At 38.2% G+C, this 13,170-nt stretch overlaps 1 protein-coding gene across 4 annotated transcripts in view; it reads right to left on the bottom strand.

The window, feature by feature from the left end:
- The window catches only part of INPP4A (inositol polyphosphate-4-phosphatase type I A), a 108,911-nt gene that overhangs the window by 57,295 nt on the left and 38,446 nt on the right, over positions 1 to 13,170 (bottom strand). For all 4 annotated transcript variants that reach the window (XM_053969744.1, XM_053969746.1, XM_053969745.1 and 1 more), the window contains exons 2-3: positions 11,591 to 11,635; positions 5,422 to 5,568 (exon numbers count right to left, since the gene is read on the bottom strand). The gene's annotated coding sequence lies outside the window, so the exon portion shown is untranslated. The remainder of the gene's footprint in view (positions 1 to 5,421; positions 5,569 to 11,590; positions 11,636 to 13,170) is intronic.

Genomic DNA, 13,170 nt, shown 5'->3' with positions numbered 1-13,170 from the left:
TCAAAAGTCACCAAAAAATGTCCTCAGTCTTTCATTTATACTCTACAAGTTATTATATGACCTAAGCCCCATAAAATATTTAGCTAATTAAATTACTGGTACCATAAATTACAGTCTTGCAAATGGATGAGTGTTTTCAGAGATCCAGAGGGGGTGAGAAGGTATAGAAGTGTGACTGTACAGTCAGGTAGAAGATGCAAAAGTTAACATATTTATTAACATTTGCATAAAAGCATATGTCATGAAACTGCAGCTATATCTGCCTTTTACAACTGCAGATAAAATTAGATCGCCTGGGAGTGGACAACAGCAGCATCCAAATAATTAGAGTTCAAACATATTCAATTTTTCTCCCTAGTTACAGTCCCAGGCCCATCCTGCATAAGTAAGAATAGAATTTAGAAACACTTACCCAAATGGATTTTCCTAATGCATTCTCTAATATTATATAAGGACTCCTTAATGTGCCAAGATCACAACTCAGAATACAGGACTCAACAGGGCAAAATATACTGTGAATGCCTCCTCAGTTCTAGGAAACCAGTGACTATGTGGTAATTGCCCTGTTTTCCAGGCACTTTTACAAACTAAAATCCTTTCAGTTCTTGTGTTCAGATTTTCCTTTTTGATCAGTAATATGGAAACTGACCCCTGGACAAGAGCTATCTTACTCCTTTTGTGCTAAATGACTTCAAAGCCAAAACATTTAAGTTACAATATGCCAGTGTCATCTCTCTAGCGATCGATGCAGCTGGACATAGAAGAGATCTTTCCTATTCTGTGAGGCTCCTATTTAGCAAACTGATTTAGTCTAGTCTAATGAAAGATGTTTTGTAATGGATGCCAAGTACTCATTGGTACTCATTGGTGCTCCTGGGGAAGGGGAAGAAGCACAGTTTTTAAACAAGACCCACAAAAGTGGCACCAGATGACTGGAGCTGTCCTGGGACAGTTACAAGCTGCTTTAAGACTTGAACTAAAATCATGAGACATTTTTTGTCTGCATTTGCCTCTTACCTTCACTGCACAGCAAGACATCCAAACTCTCAATTACAGACAAGCTGGAGTACAACCAAGTGCATTTCTCCAACTCCTAAAGTAGAATAAATACCAACAAACACATAGCAAAACACAACCAACTGAAGCCACTTATTCCCAGCGCTCTGGGCATCTGTTTTTTCCTTCGTACCCATAACTACTGCCCCTCAGCTTGACTTTTGCTCCCAGCAGAGCTTCCTTAAAAAAACAGACCTCAAAACCTTTTTCTTTCAATTTTTTCCTCCCTCCATATCAAATACTATCTTAAAGCATTTATTTCCTAGCCTTCCTTCTCAAAGAAAAAAAAGACCCTGTGTGGCTGAGTTGACTTGATAACTATTACTTAACCCATGAAAGCAAATGGGTTAACACATATAACCCATTGTTTAGGATGCACCAACAGGCACCACACAAAACAATGCTGATTTGTCCTACTTTGAACCCAAAATAGAAAAAGCTTTTCTTCTGCTAGTATATGTTTTTCAAAGTTGATTCATGGAGAAATATCAGGAAATTATTAACATTTTTCATTATTATAAAGTAATTCAAAGAAACTAAATGCTACGTTCAAACTATTGACATGTGCCACATGTCTTAAATATTCACAAAATACCTTCTTTCAGAATTTATCTTCAACAGTCATTTAAGTACACAGTTAAAGAACTCATCCTTGAACTAGCAAGGATGAACAAAGAGCTCATCTGTTTGACAGTGCGTCATTGCTGACTTTGAAAACTTTGTATTAACTTATTGTTAAAAATATGTAAAATACCCTTAAACTCTAATTTCTATTTTTACCTAGTTCATATTTTTTCAGTCTATGAACTACAAAACAATAGCAAAATAGAGCAGTGATGGCTTTCTTTTTTTTTTTTTTTCAGTAACTACAGAAAAGTCATAATCACCATGTTGATAAATAATTACAATTCTATGTGAAGTTTCTTGGCCCATCAATCCCACTATCCCAAGATGCTTCCAGGACACTAAACCAAACCTATATACAACTGGAGTTTCCTCCACATCACTGTTTTTCTCTACACCTCCACTTTGAATTTTTGACAGTATTTGGCAGCTGCCTGGGACAATTCCAAAAACCACCTTGTCTCAGAACACAGTAGATTTGACTGAAGGAAAGTCTCCAAAATGAACATGCACAACCACAAGTGAAAAATGCCTCCACTTAGAAACACCAGATTAATGTTCAAAAGTCCCAGTAAAAATAGCTCAGTGTTAATAGCCGAGCAGCACTTTTAAAACTCTTGCTTTGCTCATCTTAAAATGGAGAAAAGATATTATTATTATTAAAATAAATAATTAAAAAATAATCTTTCTGATTATTTTATCTTCACATTCTAGATATTTCTGGAGTTAAAATTTAGCAGGAACTGCATTAAATGTAGGGGGTTCTAAATATGAAAATTACAGAATAATCTTGAACATAAATATTCCGCAAGGTATATATTCTTGTTTCAAAACAAAATCAACATAAACACATTTCAGGAATAAATTATCTCTATCATGTTTGACTACAAACACCCAAAATACCTTAGCAAAATTTATTTTTAGTTTTTATAGCATATATTCTATCCTAACAGCAAACATACTATTAAAAATATCATGAGAGAATACCCAAATAAGTTGGAACAACCTTCTCTCTTGTACTGTGCACAGCTCAGCAGAGACACAGTTCACTGGTTCACATGGTTTTGTTGTAGAAAAATATTTAGGTTTTTATTACTGTTTAAGAATCTGTGTGAACAAAGAACAAGGACAGTGTTTACCTAGATTAAACACCATGCTATGAAAAGGTTAAGCAAGGGGTACAGTCTTTGGATGGGATTCACTTCATGAACTGAACTGAAGTTAAGCAAAAGAGGCAACTAGATGATAGAATTGAGTAGGGAAGGATAGGAATCTTCAAAAGGTCATTTTCTCTAACTTTAAAACAGCTATTTTAAGAGACTATGAAACAAGATTAAATTTGCATTCCAGCATCTCATGTTTAGTAATGATCTACAGCAGTAGATGGTGCTTATTTGATCCACCATCGTCCTCCTCACTGCCCATTCCCACACACAAAGAATCTGGATTTGCTGGAAATTCTTTTGTTTCTTCTTCTTCCCCAATATGACTATGAGATAACTTTTTCCTGAAATTTAGAGGTGGGTTCCCTCAGACCTTATAATCTTTTCTTTTCTAGAAACATCTTCTGGAAGTGATGTTCTTCCAGTTTTTCTGGGCATCTTTTTAAGTGACAGCCATGCAGGCCTGAGATGCTCCAAGTGTTGTCTCTCAGGAAGAGGCTTAGACTGATTTTCAAAATAAACCCCCAGTTTACTAGCCAGAAAAACATGACTTGGAGCTAAATAAAACCTAGAATACAGGGGAAAAAAAAGCCACATATAAACTGGGACAGATTCTAAATCTAAGTTAGTTGACCATGACTCTAATAAAAAATAAACCTGAAAGAGCCCTGACACATTTTCACACTTATCTTCTCAATCCTCCCCTCCTTGTCATCCATCCTCTTGCACTGTCATTCAAAGCATTCTGTTTCCAACAGAACAACCCCCTTCCAAACTACTGACAATCCAGTGCATAAACAGAGTATTTCTTCACTGTGGCAACTTTCCAAGTAAGGACTATGAGATCATCATACAATTGTTTTTACCACAGAACAATAAGAACATAGTACCATTATACAATAATTAATTACAAAGCAGAAGGAAAAAAAAAAAAAAAAAAAAGAAGCATACTATTCTCTCCTGATATTCTTCTCAGCACTTAAAAACCTCAGAATCTCAGGCTGAGCCCTTATTAATGAACAAATAACTAGAGAACTAAACTTAGTGCTACCAGAAGTACATTAAAAATGTCTACTGCTGTGGTATTTTCCTCCTGTTATTTTATGAAGATTTCTGGTAAAGAGCAACCATATCAATCTCTTAATAGCTGACAAAGCCAATTAGAGCAACCCAGGATTTGCAACAGAACAAAAAGTACGTTACTCACCCTTGCTCAAAAGATTCAACTCCTTTTTGAGCCCAGTGTTGGGACAAACCAGCATCCAGGGAAAGGACAGCTCTTCACTAACACACAATTTTAAGTTTCAGTGTTTGTCAAACTAAGGAGGTTTCTGGGACAAGGGCTGTCACTGACTGTAAGTGCTGCACCCATCACTTGTCATTACAGGCACATCAGGGATTTACAACCACAGTTTTCTCTTCAGAGCAAGCTTTTCTCTCAGTGGTCATGAGTTTGCTATCAGCAGTCAGCTTCTAAATGTATATTTGTCACAGGCTAAATTTAACACGCCTTTGTCCAGCCCTACAAATTCACTGAAATCATGATTTATCACACAGCTTCCCATGTGCTGTGCAGGGGAACTGCAGGGCAATACAGCAGACAGTAAGCATCACACTCTGTAGGAGTTATCAAAAAGCACAAGCTGCCTAACAGCCTAAGAATCCAAGCAATCACTGACCTTTATAAATCTTTAAGCTTGCCCCTAACTGTACATAAAGCATTGTCCTACTGACTACTGTAATGTATTATGCAATTATCACTATGCATTCTATGTTGGTTAAATACTTTATCCATATGCTAGGTGAACAGACTAACTCAATTAGTAAGAGATGCCATATATTCAGTTCACATCACCTCTAAATCACCCAGTAGACACTTCTGGTTTGGCATCATAATCTTCCTACAATACCATAATGTTGCACATCAACCTGCATTAGTCCCCTGATGGTCTGCAGACATCCTGCTTGCTGGCTATAACCTAGCTGATATCAGTCACATTTCAAGGCTCCCCGTAACTCCAGCAGCAGAGCTGCGGCAATTACATTTCCCATTTTACCAGTCTTCCTGACATACCCAACACAGCTGTCTCAGACTCATCTTGTAACATAAGCACTTTGATCATCCCTGTAGTTTTTCCAAGAGTGGTTTGGGTTGGAACAGACCTTGAAGACCAGCTAGACCTGCCATGGGCAGGGACACTTCCTACTAGACCAGGTTGTTCAGAGCCTCATCCAATCTGGCTTTGAACACTCCCAGGGATGGGGCATCCACAGCTTCTTTGGGCAACCTGTTCCAATGTCTCGCCACTCACACCATAAAAAATTACTTCTTCATATCTCATCTAAATTCACTTTCTTTCAGTTTTCTCTGCCTCTATCACATACTGAAGTGAGGTCTCTCAGACACTGCAAGAGGTGTTGCACACTTATGCTGTATCAGGTCCCAGCCCAGATGTACCCAGCTGAGATTCCCTCCCTCAACTGGAAATACCTCTTTTTGACACTTGCCTGTACCCCATACATCATTTTCATGATGGTGTCAAACTGACAGACTAAACACAAACTTAAACTCACTTACCCTCATATAGGCCTTTCTCCTTCAAAATCTTCCATTGCTGAACTCTCTCTTCATAGGAAAAGTTGTTGCATTACTTCCTAAGCTGAGGCTGTAGCACCATCCAGTTTCAGGCATTCAGCACTGATGCCAGAGTCAGGTGCCCAGGCTCTGTTAACAGTCAAGACAGAAAGCAGGAGTTGGGTGCCTAATTAAAAATCTGCCTCTTTCCACTGATTACATAAGAGCTCAGACTGTCATACTGCTAATTTTGACACCAAGGTTAAACTGGGTAAGAGAATTCATGACAATGTGTGGCCTGACACGTTGCTGGGTTGAATTCCATCCCTTTAGTATTATCTAGTTGTCCAATTAATTGCATGGTCAGTCCAACTGTGCACTAGAAATTAACATCTTCCTCCAGTCCGCAAATTTCAACAGCCTGCTTTCAGTACAGCATGCCAACAATATCAACTCCAGAAAAAAACAAAACCAACCAAACAAAAAAGCCTCAAGAAAACTAAACAAGCCAACTCCCAGAGAATAATTTGTCATATATATCTACCTCCTTCTGTCTCTCCTGTGTCAGTTCTTTTGTATGCATTTACAGCTCTTACTAACCAAATCTTCCTCCACCTTGAACAGTATTTTCGATGCAATACCATGTTAAATGGCTCAGTAGAATCCAGAGAGACCAGATCTAGCCCATTTATATTTCTAGAAAACCTACTTTCTTATTAAAAAAAGATACTAGGCCAGTTTGACATGACCTATCTTAGAAAAATAGATTGTGTTTCATCCTCCCTCCACTCAATTCCCATGTCTTTAATTATTTATTCTTTTAAAAAAATTCTAAGGCTATTAGGGTCAAATTAACAAGCCTGAAGTTGCCTAGATCATATTTTCTATATATGTAAAATTCAATAGTATGAGTAATAACAATCCTCAAAAAAATCTTAGCAAAGGATCTATATTTCAATCACACATATAAAAAGTACCTTGAAGAATTCACAAATTGGAAACTCCCAATGGAGCAACTTAAAAAGCCATTCTGACAACCAAAGTCTGATTGATTTTAAAATATGAGAGATGCAAAAACTGGATGCTTCACCTCAGAAATGTAAAATCATGAGTAAAACACCCAAGACTTCCTGAAACCTCCTGAGACCACAAAAAACAGGATATAGTTAAAGCCCTTGTATAACTTTTTATGTGTTGGACTATCTTGGGGGTCTTTTCCAGTCTTAATGATTCTATCGGAAATCCCAGTGCAAATCTGAAATGTTTGTGTTACAAATTATTCTGTTACACAAGCCTCTTGGAGTCACACAGTACCTTAAATTCTCATTATTCATTACAATTTCTTATATCCACAAACTGTTGAATATGTTCATGTAGGCTTTTCAGTTACTTGGGTCACTCAAGCATGCAACATCTGGAAAAGTTTCTGTTTTAAGGCATGATGATTTTCTTGATAATATTCAAAAGCTTTTTAAAATAATAAATACACTAATCATTACAAGAAAACTGTTAACATGCTGTGAGATTTTTTTGTTTATTTGTTTTTCTTCTTCTTCCATTTTGGTATCTCTACTGGCTTGACATAAAAATGCAAAAAAAACCTCCATAAAAGAACAAAATATTTCCTTAGTTTGCAATTTTAAACTCTTTTTCTGACCCACATTTGCAATTCTCTGCCTTGAGCTGCAGTAATCATCTTGTTAAAAGGTAATATTTGTATATGTTGCCTCCTTCAGACAAATTTGGCCTTAATTTTAATATACTCGCTTACTGATTCATTCTTCAAACAGCAAAAGTGTGAGTTGTGCATCTTGGTGCTTTAGAAGTAGGTTTGTAGCTGCCTCCACAAACTATGTCACACAATAGTCAAAACAGGCAAGCAGCTAAGATTTCTTCTGAATATCATGGCTAAAAATATCTAATTGTGCTAAATTAATAGCTATGGGGCATCCAATAGGAGGGGTAGAAGTGGGAGGGCAGGCACTCTTTGGTGACCAGTGACAGAATTCCAAGGGAATGGCATGAAGCTGTGTTGGTAAGGTTAGGTTAGATACTAGGAAAAGGTTCTTCACCCAGGTGGTCAGGCACTGGAACAGCTCCCCAGTGTGGTTACAGCACCAAGCCTGACAGAGCTCAAGAAGCACTTGGACAACACCCTCAGGCACAAGGTGGGATTCTTGGGGCTGTCCTATGCAGGATCAAGAGTTGGACTTGATGATCCTCATGGGTTCCTTCCAACTCAGGAAATTCTATGATCAAATAAATTCTAGTTCAGCAAGGCGATTCAGCTTAGGGGCAGCACATGAGCAGACGCATAACTATAAGCTTCAGTTCCACTGTAGCAAGCAGAAAAGTTAGGATTTCTCCTGGTGTAGATTTTAAGACTGACCTGACTTTTTGGGAGACCCCAGATCACTGACAATTGCTCCTGACTTCACCAAGGGCTGCAGATCCTCAGTGTCTACAGAGGACTTTTATTGAGATGTCTGACTACTGATTAAAGATATGAATTTGAAAATTTTCCCTGCCCCCCCAAGGTTATGAAAAATCCTACACTAAAGCTAAAAATAACTATGAGTCTATTCTGCTATTTATTCTTCAGAGAGTAGCATGCTAGCAATGCCTCAGTCTGAAGCAAACTGCAGATTTTTTGTCTTTTATTGCAGTGCTTCAAGCTATTGCAGGCCATACATATGGAGACCATACAGAGTGTCCACAAGTGTTTTGTACTGCACAGTCCAGACCTTTCGATGTGGGGAAGTCAGTACCTGATGACCCACATAGTCACTTTCTATCTTCCCAGCTAAAAGGAAAAAACTAATGGAAGTAGGAAATTATCCATATGCAGAGTTTCCAAGAATGAAAGTAGCGTGGTAGGCAGCAGGTTTTGAAGGTTGGTTTAGATGGTTCAGATTAAGTGTTAATTATCTTAGTATGTTTTAGTGAAACAATTATTGCTGAGACCCTAATTATTATTCTGTGGTAGTTCATCTATGTATCTCCCAAGGATAACACTGAGATTATTAACAATTAGGTACTGGACATTTTGTAATTTAAACATTGTAACAGCTTTATAATTAAAATGCAAACACAGGAGTAAAATTAATGTTATTGAATTGAATGCAAGCTTGGACTGGATTAAGTTCCAAAGACTTTAAAGGGCTTGATGTAAGAGTAGCATTTAATTCCAGAAAAAGCTTGATTTTTGTGCTTGCACAGAACATAATATAGACAAAATATTTGTAAAAATAGACAGCAGTCATAAGAAAGAACCAAAGTAATAGCCCACAGATCGTTCTCGTTTCCAGACACTTTAAACATTTGAAATTCTGCCTCTACCTTCTCCCTGTGTGCCCTCTTCAGCTGTTCTCATTAGCTATGTGACATTATGTCCTCTTACCCTTCTTTCTTTCCCTCTCCCTGGATTCAGGCTCTATTTCAATACCATTACGGCTTCATGTAACGTATTATTCAAACTCAGTTCTTCATCTCTCTCTTCACTGCTAAAAGCCATGGTTAGCTCCGTATACTAAAGCCAGCAGTCAGAAAACCCTCTAATGGAATACAGAATATTACAGAAAGGCCAAGTGCCACACATTATGCAATGACTGCACGTGTAGTTATTGCAATCATTCATGCAACATTGGCATGGGGCATGAATCAATCTAGCATTAACAAGAGGATGATGATCATTATGCTCTAAGAAACAAGATCACTGCACGTTTAACACAGCCACGCAGTCACACATGGCCTGCTCTGCATTTATACTTTACAAACTGGCAAGAAAAGGAACAAACTGGAAAAAGGAACAAACTAGCAAATGCTGGTGGTTTTGCTAAAAAGCCCCCGAAGTGTAAAAGCAGATAGTAAATTTATAGTAAAAGCTAACAACAATAACCATAATTGCTGTGCTTATATTAATGATCACCTCTCCTTGGTCAGTCACCTGTGCTGTTTGCCCACTCATCATCTACACCAGTATAGACTTCAGCAGGGCACATTTTCTAGAGATGTCACCCAGAGAACTGACTGAAGAGAAAGCTGTGACTTTTACTAAAAAAGAATGCCATAACCTGTTTTATACACAATTAAGAAACTGTAATAAAAAAAAAAAAACTATGTGGAGCTTTACCTATGCAACATAGAGTTTGACTCCTAATAAAGAAGCCACTACATCAGTGGAAAAAAAGTATTTACCAAAGTACCAAGCAAACAGGCAAACAGAAGTGGTGGCATTCTCTTTTCCTTCTCTCCTATCTTCTCTCCCAATCTACTCTAACACAAAGTTTCAAGCAGGTAGTGCAATCTGACAAAAAATGGAGTGGGTTGCACAGCCAGGGCTGTATTTGAGAAACACTTAATTAGGATGATATGCTGTCCCTATAGAGGAGCCCCAAATGCTGGCTTTTAGCTCTATTATTATGGATTTCTTTGCAAGTGTGGAGACAGACCCCACAGGGGAGAAGTCATAGATGTCTTGGGATAGAATGACAATTCTTTTTTAATTTCTTCAGCAAGAAACAGAACTGCATTGGATAGAGATGAAGGATGGCCTCAGGCATTTCTTTTCCAATGCAGACAATGATTAATAAAAGAAAGAAAGATGGTATGAATGACTAGTATTACTGCAATTCCTTTTAAGTCACAATATAGCTGCAGGATCTGGCAATGCTAATTAGCTGCTGGCAACTTTATCCCGGCCTTCTTGGCATGGAGAAAGATCTGTAAGTGCATGCCTGCTTCCCAAGTTGTTCTTCACTGAGCAGTTCAAGATGGTCAAAAGAAAAAAATTATACATAAGCCCCTAGAGCATCCTGTTGTGCACTCTATTCCATTCTGCCCCAATTAAATAACTGAGTCCATGGTATCGACCATTTGCTTTAATTTCAGATGTAGGCACATTTATGGCAGCACACTTCTCTAGACTTTTCAGTAATTGATTCTCAGTCTGCATTAAGACACACATTTAACACAAGAAAAGCAATGCTGCAGGAGAAAGTGCATCTGATGACTTTGTCTGCTTGACCTTACAAACTGATCTCCCTTAGCAGAAGCAGGGGAATAACATCTCTGAGAAGTCAATACTGTTCACCATTGACTCTACTCCACCATTAATTATTTGCTGAACTCTGTAAAAGGGCACTATGGGCACTGCATCAGGGACAAGGATACTGAGGTCCACCCTCAATTTCTGCATGCAACCATAAGCATCACATTTGACCAAGAGCATCCTGTTACACCTCTCACTACTTCCTACTCCCACACCAGCAAAACTTCCTGCCTCTACCAGAAGACTCATTTTATTAGACTGCTTTATACTGCCTTGCAGTTCAGGCCACATCCCCTCATCTCATCAGCATATGTGGCCCAACTTCTCTTACTCTCTAGAATACCAGAAGCAGCGGCTTAGCTCAAAACACAGCTGCTCTGCACACAGGAAGCAAGAGGAGTCCTGTGACTGAACTTTGCTTGGAAACCAGTGGCCAAGAGTCTTCTCCCGTCTGCTAACAGGAGCCCCACCAGGACAGAGATTTCTCTCTCAGGGCCTAGTAATGTGACCATCAGCCTCTGCACCCTGCCACACCACAAGACATAAAGCAGCTCTTTCACTGTGGAGAAGTAAATACTTGACAAATGTTTTGTGAAGAGCCCAGCAGGGTTCACTTCCCATCCTGAAGGATACTGCCCTATGCTACAGCAATGCTCAATGACAGGCAGACCTGCCTTCTTCATCAACATCTCTGGATGTTTAAGGAGAAAAAGTAAAGAAAGACTGGTTGTTCCTATGGTAGAAACAGGCAAAAAACATTGGCCTTTCAGCATAGGCTGTACTTTAACTCTCACAGACTTCCAGAAATACATAATTTGTCCAAATACAAACATATCATACTGTCACTAGCTATTGAACTTCCTCACCTTCTGTGGGCAATGCATCCAAATAAGAAGAGAAAACCCCTGGCCAACATAATGAACTACTCACACTACAGACCATAGGGTAAAAGCATGCCACTGGTACTAGAATCTTGGATCTTGTCAGTGCTTCATTATTTCCAAGGCTGAAAGTTCCATTTAGATTTCTCTGCCTCTTAATTTATGATGAATCTTTCAACCCTTGCCTTCAGTGTCAACAGATCATCACACATTACAGTAGTAATCACTAAAATTATCTTACCTTACTCCACCTTTCACAAATGAAATTCAGCATGTGTATCCAGTTCTGAAAGACACAAAAAGCACAGATTATTTCTGACTGAATCAATCCATATAAACAAGCTAGTAGTATGGCTTTTTTTTTTTTTTTGGTGGGTGGGGGGGGAGCAGGGCAGTAAGTAATGATTACAGGAACTAAACCCAACTAAAAACATGTGAAAAATGCTGAGTGTTAACATTTTATAACATAGCTTCTCTATCATTTGAAACAAAATCATTCATTCAGTTTCACACCTTCATCTCTTTATTGACACTCAGAGAGCAAAGTCTGTATAACTGGGAGGTAGGAAATAACTCTATGGATCAAACTTTTTATCTTAAGGTCAAAACAAGAACTTATCAAGTAGTATGCCTTCCAGTATAATTTGTAACTTGAAATATCTACCATTTTGCTTCAACAGACCATGTTAGAAATCTTTGAGGGTGGTACCACAAAACAGTGGCAAGTCAACAGCTTCCTATGTGGAGAAAATGCTTCTCTATTAAAATGTACACAAGGAGCAACTATATATATATATATATATATATACACAGTTAGATTAAGAAAGGTAAATCCTTAATTCACAGAAAAATGTAGTCATAAGAAAAGCACTTCTCAAAACATTAAATTCAGGAAAGATTCATACATAAAGCAGTGTTCAAATGCGTGATGCAGTAATGAAGATGCAATTCATCAGCTTATAGCAAAACTAAGAAAGGAGAACCAGAACTGAAGTAAAAGAAAGAAGTTATAAAGTACTAAGATAAAACAGCACACTACAGACTAACAAGAACTCCTGCTACCAATTGGGAGCTTATCAGTTGAAAAAAAAAAAAACAAGAAAGAAGTCCTTGGAGTCAGATAACACAGCCACAAAAAGGGAGGTACTTCACTGGGGTATACCAGCCAGTGTGCTCCTGTTGCTACAAGAAGCAGCAATGAAACGAAGTCAGGAACACTTGCTACAATATGCTGAACATCATCCAGCTCAGTCTGCAACATGTAGAGAAAGGCTTGTGCAGACAAGGAAAGTCTGCAAAGACGCTGTTAAACTCAGCAAAGTGGAAGCTGAGATGAGTTACAATTTGCCCTTCAGAGATACATGACAAGGGCCTTCACCACTGAGGTGAAAAAAGTGTTAAGATAAACAGAATGTTAGCAAAGTAACAAATATAAGCTGAATAATAGCAACGAAGAAAGACTGTTTAGCCAAGGGTAACCTTGTTTTCCACATAATAGGAATGCCACACCAATGTTAAAACCAGATTTAACAACTCAGGAAACTGCATGCAGCCCTGTGCTTTCATGGACTCATAAGCAAAGAATCTAAAATTTCTTGCAAAATTATACCTCTTCATAGAAGTGGCCTGCAAAGCAACTTAGGTTTTGTTCTCTTTTCATTGTCCAAGGTGAAGGCAGAACAACCTCGAGGTTCACATCTATGACTGTCAGTTCAGATGAGAAGTTACAAAGCATTTAATTAACCCTGGCTTTTTGTCCTCCATGAGGAGATATTAACATTATATGGAGCTCTTTTCAGGGTAAGTGTGATATGCAAGTTA

Source organism: Vidua macroura, chromosome 2 (assembly GCF_024509145.1).
Source record: "Vidua macroura isolate BioBank_ID:100142 chromosome 2, ASM2450914v1, whole genome shotgun sequence".
NCBI classification, from domain to species: domain Eukaryota; kingdom Metazoa; phylum Chordata; class Aves; order Passeriformes; family Viduidae; genus Vidua; species Vidua macroura.
This window is presented reverse-complemented; position numbering and strand designations above follow the sequence as displayed.